Genomic DNA, 10476 nt, shown 5'->3' with positions numbered 1-10476 from the left:
ACATAAAAAAATAATCTCTTTTGGTTAGGAAATAAATGGCAAGGAAAGAGTTGGGCACCAAGTTTACCCCCTTCTCCAAATCATCCTGCTAAGGTTTAACAAAATCATTAATCAAAACTAATTCAAGTGGTAAAAGAGTAGTCCTAGTCTTTGCCAAAATCAAATTGAGGAGGAAGATGACACAAATTAAAGGACCCACCAGTGGTATACTATTCATGCCATAGAGATTGAGATACATGTATCCATGCCATAAACAACGAGATACTTGCAATCCAAAAAAAAGTTGTATGTGGTGAAATTGTTTTAAAGATAGAGAGTCATATCTTCTATCAAAGACTACCATTCTCCTTGTAAATATGAATTATATGTAAAAATGAATGTTTTGATAGCCTGACATAAACTTTGAGAGCAAGTGAACATTTCACTCATATGATGAATGAAAAATTTTGCAGAAAAGTCCACCCCTCCCAAGGATGATATTTTTTCCTTAGAACAATATGACACACACGGAAATTTTCTGAACTTTCTAAAGATATATAAAAAGGAAAATTTTGCATGTTAAGTACACCCTTAATACCAAACACACCCTAAGGATGACCAAACTCTTTTCGGAATATATGAAAGAGAGTGAAGCCCATGGACGTGGGCAGAACTAGCTAAACTATGATAATTATTTTGCATAGAGTTCCTTGTTTTTGTTTATGAGGATCTAAAATCCTTTGTTTTGGTTCTCAAATTAACCCATTCAACAATTTTCTTGCTAAAGTCACAATTTTTTTGTGAATAGCTATGGGGTTAGGTCCCTTCATTTATTGGTTAATATTATATAAACAAAAGAATGGGGAAGAGGGATACATCTTCACTAAAAGAAACAAAAAAAATGCTAAGGACCTACTCATGAATAAAAAAAATTATATAGGTTTCCAATCAAAAGATTTTGAAGACTGGTCGATTCTCTAACCTTTTGTGGCCCATTAAAATAGCTATGAAGAGAAATCATCTTCATCATCATTTTCAAAAGCAAAACACCAACTCATTTGGCAATATTTTCAAGTTTAGATCCAAATATATAACAATAGATCACAACTCCAATATCTCGGGTTTTGGAAGAAGCTCCTCTTTCTCATTGAAGAGAAATTCTATATGGAAACTTTGTTATTTTCAACTATCATAGATACGACAAAAAACCAACTTCCCATATATGCGTTAATGTTGCATCCAACTTGTTATATGTGGGTGATATTCTAGCATGAACTGATGATACAATGCACTCTACTTTGTATTCATTAAAGCATATCAATAAGCTTTCACATACAAAAGAAGATTTAACTAGCTAAAGATGTCAGGAAGGGTAAGAAACTGTTTGCTCAGCCTCTCAAACTTATCTGAACAATTTAGAATTAAATTTTTGATTGTCGAGCCTAGATGAATCACACTAATCACTAAGCACCAAAAATATGAAGGAAGGAAGAGAGAGGTACTTAGATGGTTGGGGTGGCAGCCGCAAAATCATGCCTTCTAACCCTAATATTATATTAGTAATACATTTTACACTAAGGACTAACAAGTCCCATTATAATATAGAAATTAAAATCATGCCATTAATAAGAAAACACAACCCATGTTAAAACAAGAGACACCTAACATGGTGTCTGGGTCTAGATCTAGACCAAAACATCAAGATATACATATTATAACACCCTTCTTTAAGTTGTACATGGTCATGAATCATGTTCAGCTTGTTCTTCAACAACAGGAATTGTCATCCTATCAATCCTTTAGTAAACAAGGTTGCCAATCTTCAGTTCTCACATCACAAGGCTCTATCTCATTTTCTTCAACATCCTATCATATAAACTGTTGATCAATTTCATGTGTTTATCTTGTTATAGTGAATGGAATTAAAAGCAATGTTGATTGTACTCTGATTATCACATAAGAGCAACAAATTACTTCCCTCCTAAATCACTCAACAAATGTTTATTCCAAGTGACCTCTAGTGTGCATGCCACAAGTGGCCAGTATTTTGTCTCTATGCTAAATGTGCCACAACCTTTCGTTTTCGGCTAGTCCAAGTCACAAGATTTTGCCTTATGAAAACACAATACCCACTTACTGACCTCTTCTCATTTGAATCATCCATCCAATCTGCATCTATGTAAGTGACTATCACTTGCTGATCATCAACATTATCATTTTTATGGTAAACAAGTTTGTATCTTATACTGCCTTTCATATATCTTAAGATACACTTCCTACATCATATGACCTTCTATTAGAGTACACATAAACTGAGATACCCATTTGACAATATAAACAATGTCAAACCTAGTAAATGTAGGTTATTATAACATCCCAATGATGCTCTGATATCATGTAGGCTTGGCATAAAACTCTCCATCTTTAGAACTTAATAGCTGATGTAATAAATGCAATTGGAGTAGTAACTGATTTACAATTTGTCATGTTTCCTTCTCTAACAAGTCAAGAGTATACTTTTGCTTCATGAGTGACAATAAATCCCCTATCAATCCATACATCAAGAAAATACCTCAATTTTCCCAAATCGTTCACCTTAAAAATCTTCATTAAGATTTGTTTTACCTCTTCCATATACTCATTTGAACTCTTTGTTATAATAATGTCAGTAATGTATATATATATAAGGATAAGAATTACGATATGTTTCTTTTAAAAGACAAATAATGAAGGATCTAGTAAACATATTCTAAATCCATAATCTTGAATTTGTAAAGAAATGCTCTCGAACCAATAATGAGATGCTTGCTTTAACCCTACAAAGACTTCTTCAATTTACAAATCCAAGTGGAAAGATTTTTCTCTACTTAGCCAAGACTTGTTCCATATAAACTTCTTACTTTAAATCTCTATGCAAAGTGCATTTTTAACATCTATCTAATTGAGTGTCCATCTTTGATCAACAAGTAAAGATATGACAATATGCATTAGATCTATTTAGTCACTGGACTAAGGGTTTCATTATAGTCTTCTCCATATTACCGCATGAAAACCCGAGCAATAAGCAGTGGCTTATATTTCAATACTTTAATCAGTTTATATTTTATTTTATAAACCTATTAAGAACCAATAGTATTCCTTTCTTCTCGTCATGATACCACATCCAAAATCTAACACTTATGAAGAGCCTTTATTTCCTCATTCATATCAATCTATTGTCACAAGTTGACAGCTTGATTGAATGACATTGACTCATCATGCATTGTGAGCTGAAACATAGATAATTGAAAATCAATAGAAAATGCATTATAACTCACCATCATTGAATTGGGTGCTGGATATGAGTCGATCTCTTTCCTTGTTTAGTGACGGCTACCTCTACACTACTTGGCTCCATGTCCCTATTTTTTGCAATATAGACTTATCTAGAAAAGCACTCAATAGGATCATCCTCATTTGTCTGAGGGTTGCTTAAACTCTCACTACTGTTCAAAGATGAATGAATTCAAAAACATGTTAAATGTAACATTTTTGGATGTTCTAAGCATCATGTCACCAATATCCGTTATAGTCATCTACACACCCATGAATCTGCACTTTGCAGCCTTGTTCAGAAACTTATTTTGTAAAGATGAATCAATATGCATATAACATATACACCCAAAAAACATGCAACTCATCATAGGGTCGGTGTCGACCAAATAACATATAATGACATTTCCAGCTCAAAAGAGACAATAGTTTATAATATATACCAATGTATGAAAAGCCTTTATCCAAAGACTAATGGGCACATTACTGTCATGTAGCATGTTCATAGAACTTTCTATTATATGTCAATGTTTTCTTTTTTGTAACCATATTTTGCTACGATATATAGGCAACGGATCTGTCGTCCTACTCAATTGTCTTGAAGAAAGGTAATACATTTGTTTGTCGAATGCTCTCTTCTACCATCACATTACAAATGCATAATGTCATAAAAAACTTTGTCTTAATCATAAAATAGAAATCTCAAAATATTTGGAATATTTTTATGTTTATGTTTTATGAAATATATCTAAGTATAACAAGAATAGAAATCGATGAAAATAAGATAATACTGGCTTCAATATAAAGAAGGAGCAGAAGCGGGTCTTAGGACATCAAAATAAGTAATTTCAAAAAAGCATTGATGCTCTTTTATTAATAATATGAAATGGGAGAACTTGACTCTTTCAAAGTTCACAACTATAGCATTTCTTAGACTCTAAAGAAGAGGATAAACTAGATTCTAGATTAAGATTGTTTGGAACAAGACTTCCAATAAAATCTCTACTATAATGACCCAAATGGCCATGTCAAAGTTTAATGACTAGAGGTGATCAATGAATTGAAACTATAAAACTTCGACAACCTGAAAGAATGCTTCAATGACTCCAATTGAAAGACTAAGACTGAGGAAACTAAAGAGACAACTAAGTTCTGCTTGAAGACGTATAGGTCTCCACATCATTCCCTCTCAGCAAATGTATCTTTCTTTTGAAGACCCTTAACATAGAAAGGAGTAAATTCAATAGTAGAATGTATATCATTAATAAATTTAGCAATAGAGACAATATTCTTTTTAATGTTATAAGCAAAAAAGACATTGGACATGAAAATAGAATTTGTGCGCTGCCAATACAACTAACAGAGTGATGAGATTTATCACCTGTAACTATACTGCCTTTTCTAAGATAAGGAGGAATGTTAGATAATTTACCAGTTAGATAATTTACCAGCATCACCCATGACATGAGTAGTTGCCCGTGAACCAACATACAACTACCCTGCTCATTTTGCTTAAACAATCCCTAGGAATTAACTGGTTTATTCTTAGGCTTATTCACTTTTCTTTTATTTTGCAGAGTGAACTTTCACATTCCCCTTTTATTGCATTGGAAACAAGCCGATATTCTCCTTTGATTTCTTGCAATATAACCCTTTGGAATGTTGGGTGTGGGCAACATGTCTCATACTTTTTGCCCAAAATGGCCTCTGCATTTACCTCCTAAACTCCATTTATTCATGCATAACATGTGAAAGTCTTAGTAGCAAATACTTAACGAAAATTAGTCAAATCATTCTTATGGTGGAGAAGTTTTGCCTATAGTGCTTCCAACGTGGGCAGACACAAAAGACATTGCAGTGCTGTAGTGTCAATATCAAATTCATGTCCTAAGCCATTAATAAGTGGTTAAACTTTGTCTATGTAAAATAGCACTATCGATAACAACCAATTGATCAGTGTCTGCACTTATACCACCTATATATTTTATGACCAACATTGAACAGTTCTTCAAGTTTTGAAATTCTTTCTTCAAGAACAAAATTCATGCCTTCGGCATTTGAGAATAAGTTTGAGATAGGTGGGTTCATAGTTGTGTTGTAGTACAATAATCTGAGAGAGTGTCCAATACTTTCTCGGAAAGTCTAGGCATGATAGACGATCAAATATTGACAGTGTCTTCTCTAGCTGTGCATTCCAAATTTTTGAGGGATTTGGAAGATGAATCACCCTTCTCATTCTTGGTTTCTTGTACGACAATTGGCGATGGCATGAGAGCAGAACCATTGAGATGACCATCGAAATCCTGGCTCCATATAAACAGATGTATTTATTTTTTTAAGTTAAGAAATTGGAATGAGTGAGTTTTTCAGTGACTAACTGGTTTAAGAAATTGGCAGTTGGCCTGAAAGTCGAGCAGGAATCCATCATGATGAAAAGGATAATGAAAAAACCAAAAGCTAAAGAAAGGGGAATAAATCGCAATTCGATCAGCAATCAGTAGGCCTTCAATGAACCAGACTAAATAAAACAATGTAATTGAGCACTAAAAATTTGCTTTCTCTCTCTCGCTCTTAAGATTATAGACGTAACCTTCTTCGGTCATTCATAATTGATGGTATTGCCTTTGATGGTGATGATATTTTCCGGGCAGCCGCATTTCATTTTCAAAAGTTATATGTTGCTTCGGCCATCGGACTTCTGCCATTCTGCTTCCGTTACTGCCTCAGGGTTTCGTACTCTACCATCTGCTATTTTGTCTACAGCATTCAAGCCCCCTTTCGTCTTGAAGAACTTCATGCAGCCCTCAAGGATCTAAGTGGTTGGAAAGCTAGCTCCTGGGCCTGATGGGATCCAGCCAGATATGCTTCGGGTTTTTGGTGATCTCTTTCATACTGATCTGCTTCAAGTGCTATGTGAGTTTCATCATAATGCCCATCTTCCCTCCTGTGTGTATGGTTCGATGATAACCTTGGCCCCTAAACAAGCAGATGTAACAGACATTTCTAAGTTTAGGCCCATCTCTTTTCTTGGTCTTCTGCGACGGGTCATTGCAAGACTTCTACCTTCTGGATTAACACCTGTTATGCCTATGCTGGTGGCCAACTTGCAACATGCTTTCATCCCCAAACTGTCGTCTCTTCTTGATGGATTTATTATTGCTTTGGATTTTGGAAATGATACATTCCATGTCCACTACTCAGATGCCGGCGTTCATGTTGAAATTGGATTTGCATAAAACCTTTGACACGTTATCCTAGTTTATTTAGTTTATTTGTTTGAAGTCTTGACCTACGTTACACGAACTCTTCGAAAAAGGGGTCGCACCCGACACACACTGGTGCTGGTGCTGCTCTGACATGCACTCTAACTACATTCTTTTTTATACAAGTTCAAAATATTTTTCATTCTTTTTTTTTCCTTTCTCTGTCCCTTTCTTTCTTTATGTATATCAATAAAAGTAAAAAGATGATATTGCCACGGACATCTTGCATCTTGCCACACCCTCACACCCAAATTTTTTAGGATACGTAACACTAACACCTGCATCTGCAACCCACACTGACACCCGCACTACGCATGCATGTGACATAGGTCTTGACTCATACAGTGGTTAGGTTGGCTAAAAGAGATCATTACTCAAGCCAAGGTTATGGTACATATTAATGGGTCATGTGGGCCTGCATTTTCCAAGTAGACAGGCTTGCGAGAAGGCTGTCCCTTATCTGCCCTCCTCTTTAATCTTGCTACTGAAGGTTTGTCTGTTTTTTTTCCCGAGAGGCTGCATCTCATTTTCTTGTCACTCCGGCGGTTGGATCATTTACTTGCCATCTAGTACAATATGCAGATGATATTATAGTCTTTGGGCGGGCAACTATTCAATAGGTGGCCAGCATGTTGTTTATCTTAAAGGTGTTCTCTATGTTATCACGCCTCCACATTAATGAGGCTAAGTGTTCCATTACTCTCTTCAATGCTACTGACGACCTTTGCACTGTTGCTTCACATATATTCAACTGTCTTATTTCCAATATTCGTATTACTTTTTTGGGTCTCCCCCCCAAACTCCAACCCATCTCCTCGGCTTGTGGATAGGATTAAGTCACAAATTCACACTTGGCAAGGTAAATACATATATCTATGGCAGCACGCTTGACTCTTATTAAACATGTCTTGTCCACTATCCCTATGCATTTGATGTCGGTGGTGCCTATACCAATTAAGTCGTCAAGTCCATCAATTCTTGCTTGCAAAAGTTTTTTTGGAACGATCCTCTCTCAACCACATCTAAGCGTCATCGTGTCCCTTAGTCTTCTATTTGTCTCCCCCTGGAAAGGGATGGCTTCTCTGTTCCTGATCTTCGTTTGAAGAGTTTGACATTAGTGCTTAAGAGATTGCATGCCCTTTACTCGGTTGACAGTGCTTTCACTCATCTTCTTCAACAAAAATATTAAATCCCTACCCAAGTGACCACCCTCCGCAGTCTTTCTTCTCGTCGCCCATCTCACTTGTTCACTGCATGGAGTAAAGTGTTGCCATATTTTTTGGACCGCCCATGGCCTCCTATATCTCTTTTTGCCCAATGGGCCAGGGCTGAACGTGCACGTGGTTGATTTTTCCACTACACTTGTGTGTCATTCCTTTCTTCCTCCTATGCCGGTTATGTTTCCTAAACATTTCTTATGTATCTCATGGTCCCCCTTCTCATACAAGACTGCATGTTTGGTTCATCATCTGTGATAAGGTTCAGACCCAATGTAACCTTTACAAATGGGGTTTGCACCTGGCTAGTCGTTATGTGCTCCGTGCTCATGATCAATGTTGTAAAACGCGTATCGTAAGCCGTATTGGTGGAGCTTTAAAATACGTCGTATCGTAAAATATTGTAATGTATAGTAAATTTTAAAAAAAATTAATAATAAATAAAAAAAAATTCATAAAAATCAAAAAATTCATAAAAAATCAAAAAATTCATAAAAAATAGAAAAAATAAAAATAATAAATTCTTCATGGAAAACATGTTTTAGATAATGATAGACTTATTATTGCTATAAACTTACGTGTTCATCATTCATATACATCAAAATTCATAACAATATCATTCAACAAAGCATAAGCCATAAAGTGATAAAACATTCAAGTGTTCAACAACCATAGATTCATAACAATATCAGTCGTTTGATACATATAAAATGAAAACACTCTTGACTTGACTCTCATTCATGATTCATCAGTCATAATTTTCATCTTCTTCATCTTTATTGTCTTCTTCATCTTTATCGTCAAGAATTGGAAGATCCTCACCAACATATTCAGCACCAGCAGTAGCAGACTCTCATTCATCAACAAAGCCTTCTGTGGCTTCAGCTTCAAGGTTGAAGCATTCAAGATCTTCATCATCAAATATTGTAGCTGGTTCTTCCTCAATCCATGGCTCGAGATCGTCAAAGTTTTCAAGTTGATAGAATCGAACTGAGATGTGTACTTCCTTGTTGATGTTTTTTGTAATTCTCTATGTTAAATAAGAGAAAACTTGTTAATATATAATTTCATATAAATATATTGTACAAAAATGTAAACATTAAGCTATATTACATTTGTTTCAACCTCATTATATCGAACAAAGACAAGGTCATTCAACCTTTTATGTTCGAGCCTATTCCTTTTTTTGCTATGGATATGTTGTAACACATTCCAGTTCTTTTTGCATCCACTAGCACAGAATGTCTGGCTGAGGACTTTGATTGCACAATGTGCTAGGTTTGGACAATCAAACTCATACCTATTCCACAACAAATCTAAACAAAAATATAACAAATCAATGTGAAAGTTTTAAAAGAATCAAATGTAACAAATGCAAAGTAAATTAAAAATTTCTATGTATTTACCTAGACGCATGGTGGTCCTGGCTCGAATGGCGACAGGTTGTCCCATGTTCCGAAAACAAGTATCATATAGATCCAACTCATTGTGCACAATATCTTGTTCTCTAGAATCTGCCACTAACACGTTAATACAATCCAACAAACCACCTAAGACTTCTTTGTCCTTCTTAAATGTAGGAAAAAATCTAATTGCAGGATTTAGATAGTAAGCTACTGCATGAAGAGGTTGATGAAGTTGTCCAGTCCACCTTCAATAGCTTCACACATGATTCCTAAAATTAGTTATTGAATACAATATCTACAACTAAAAAAGCATTTCTTTTATGAGCATGTGGATATGCAGTCAATTCTTCACTAGCGAACATCTGCCTCAAAGGAGTTCTTTGTTTCACCACACTCTGCACAGTCAATACATTTGTGGCAAATCTAGTTTGTGCAGGTCGTATTAATTCAACTCTTTTTGTAAATTTTCTCGTCAAATTCAATACATATGCATGATTATAGATAAATTTTGTTACCTCTTGACATTGGTCAATGACTGATTTCATATCATGCATCTCATTAAGATCTTGAAGCATTAGATTAACACAATGAGTTGCACATGGACTCCAATAAAATGTTCTATACTTTTGAAATAACAAATCTCCTGTAGCTCTATAATTTGCAACATTATTTATAATAAAACTGTACAATGTTTGCAGGTCCAACTTGTTGTACGACATTATAAAAAACATTGAACAAAATCTCAGCAGTCTTAAGAACATCAGACAAGTCGAGATTTCAAGAACATTGTACCTTTAGAGCAATAAACAAGAAAATTTACAAGTGTTCTTGACCTTATATCAGTCCGTCCATTTGACATAATGGAGCAACTTGTTTCCTTCCAATATAATTTCAACTCATGGCAATGTTCAGACACTTCTTTGACCGTATCATGAAAAATTTTGCCCTCAACTGATGACATGATGGCATTTTGAATCCGGAACCTATAGAAGCAATTGCATCTGCCATGACTTGGAATTGAAAAGAATTAACTGCATTAAATGGAATACATGCATCAGAAAATAATTTTCCTACCATCTTTTGTGCATGATATATCATATCTTTAGATGTCATAGCAGCATAAATCTACAGCTGACCACCTGAGCTAGTATATGAAGGGAAAAAACTCTTAATAGAACCAACACTAGACCTACCAGTAGGAACACTACCAATAGGTGGTCGCATACCATGCCTAGCCCTAATATCTGTTGTGCCTCTTCTCTTCCTTCCCATTATGCCAGATCGACCTCCTTCATATAT

The sequence above is a fragment of the Nymphaea colorata genome, chromosome 4 (genome assembly GCF_008831285.2).
Source record: "Nymphaea colorata isolate Beijing-Zhang1983 chromosome 4, ASM883128v2, whole genome shotgun sequence".
NCBI classification, from domain to species: Eukaryota; Viridiplantae; Streptophyta; class Magnoliopsida; order Nymphaeales; family Nymphaeaceae; genus Nymphaea; species Nymphaea colorata.
The sequence above is the reverse complement of the archived record's forward strand: the minus strand, read 5'-3'. Positions refer to the sequence as shown.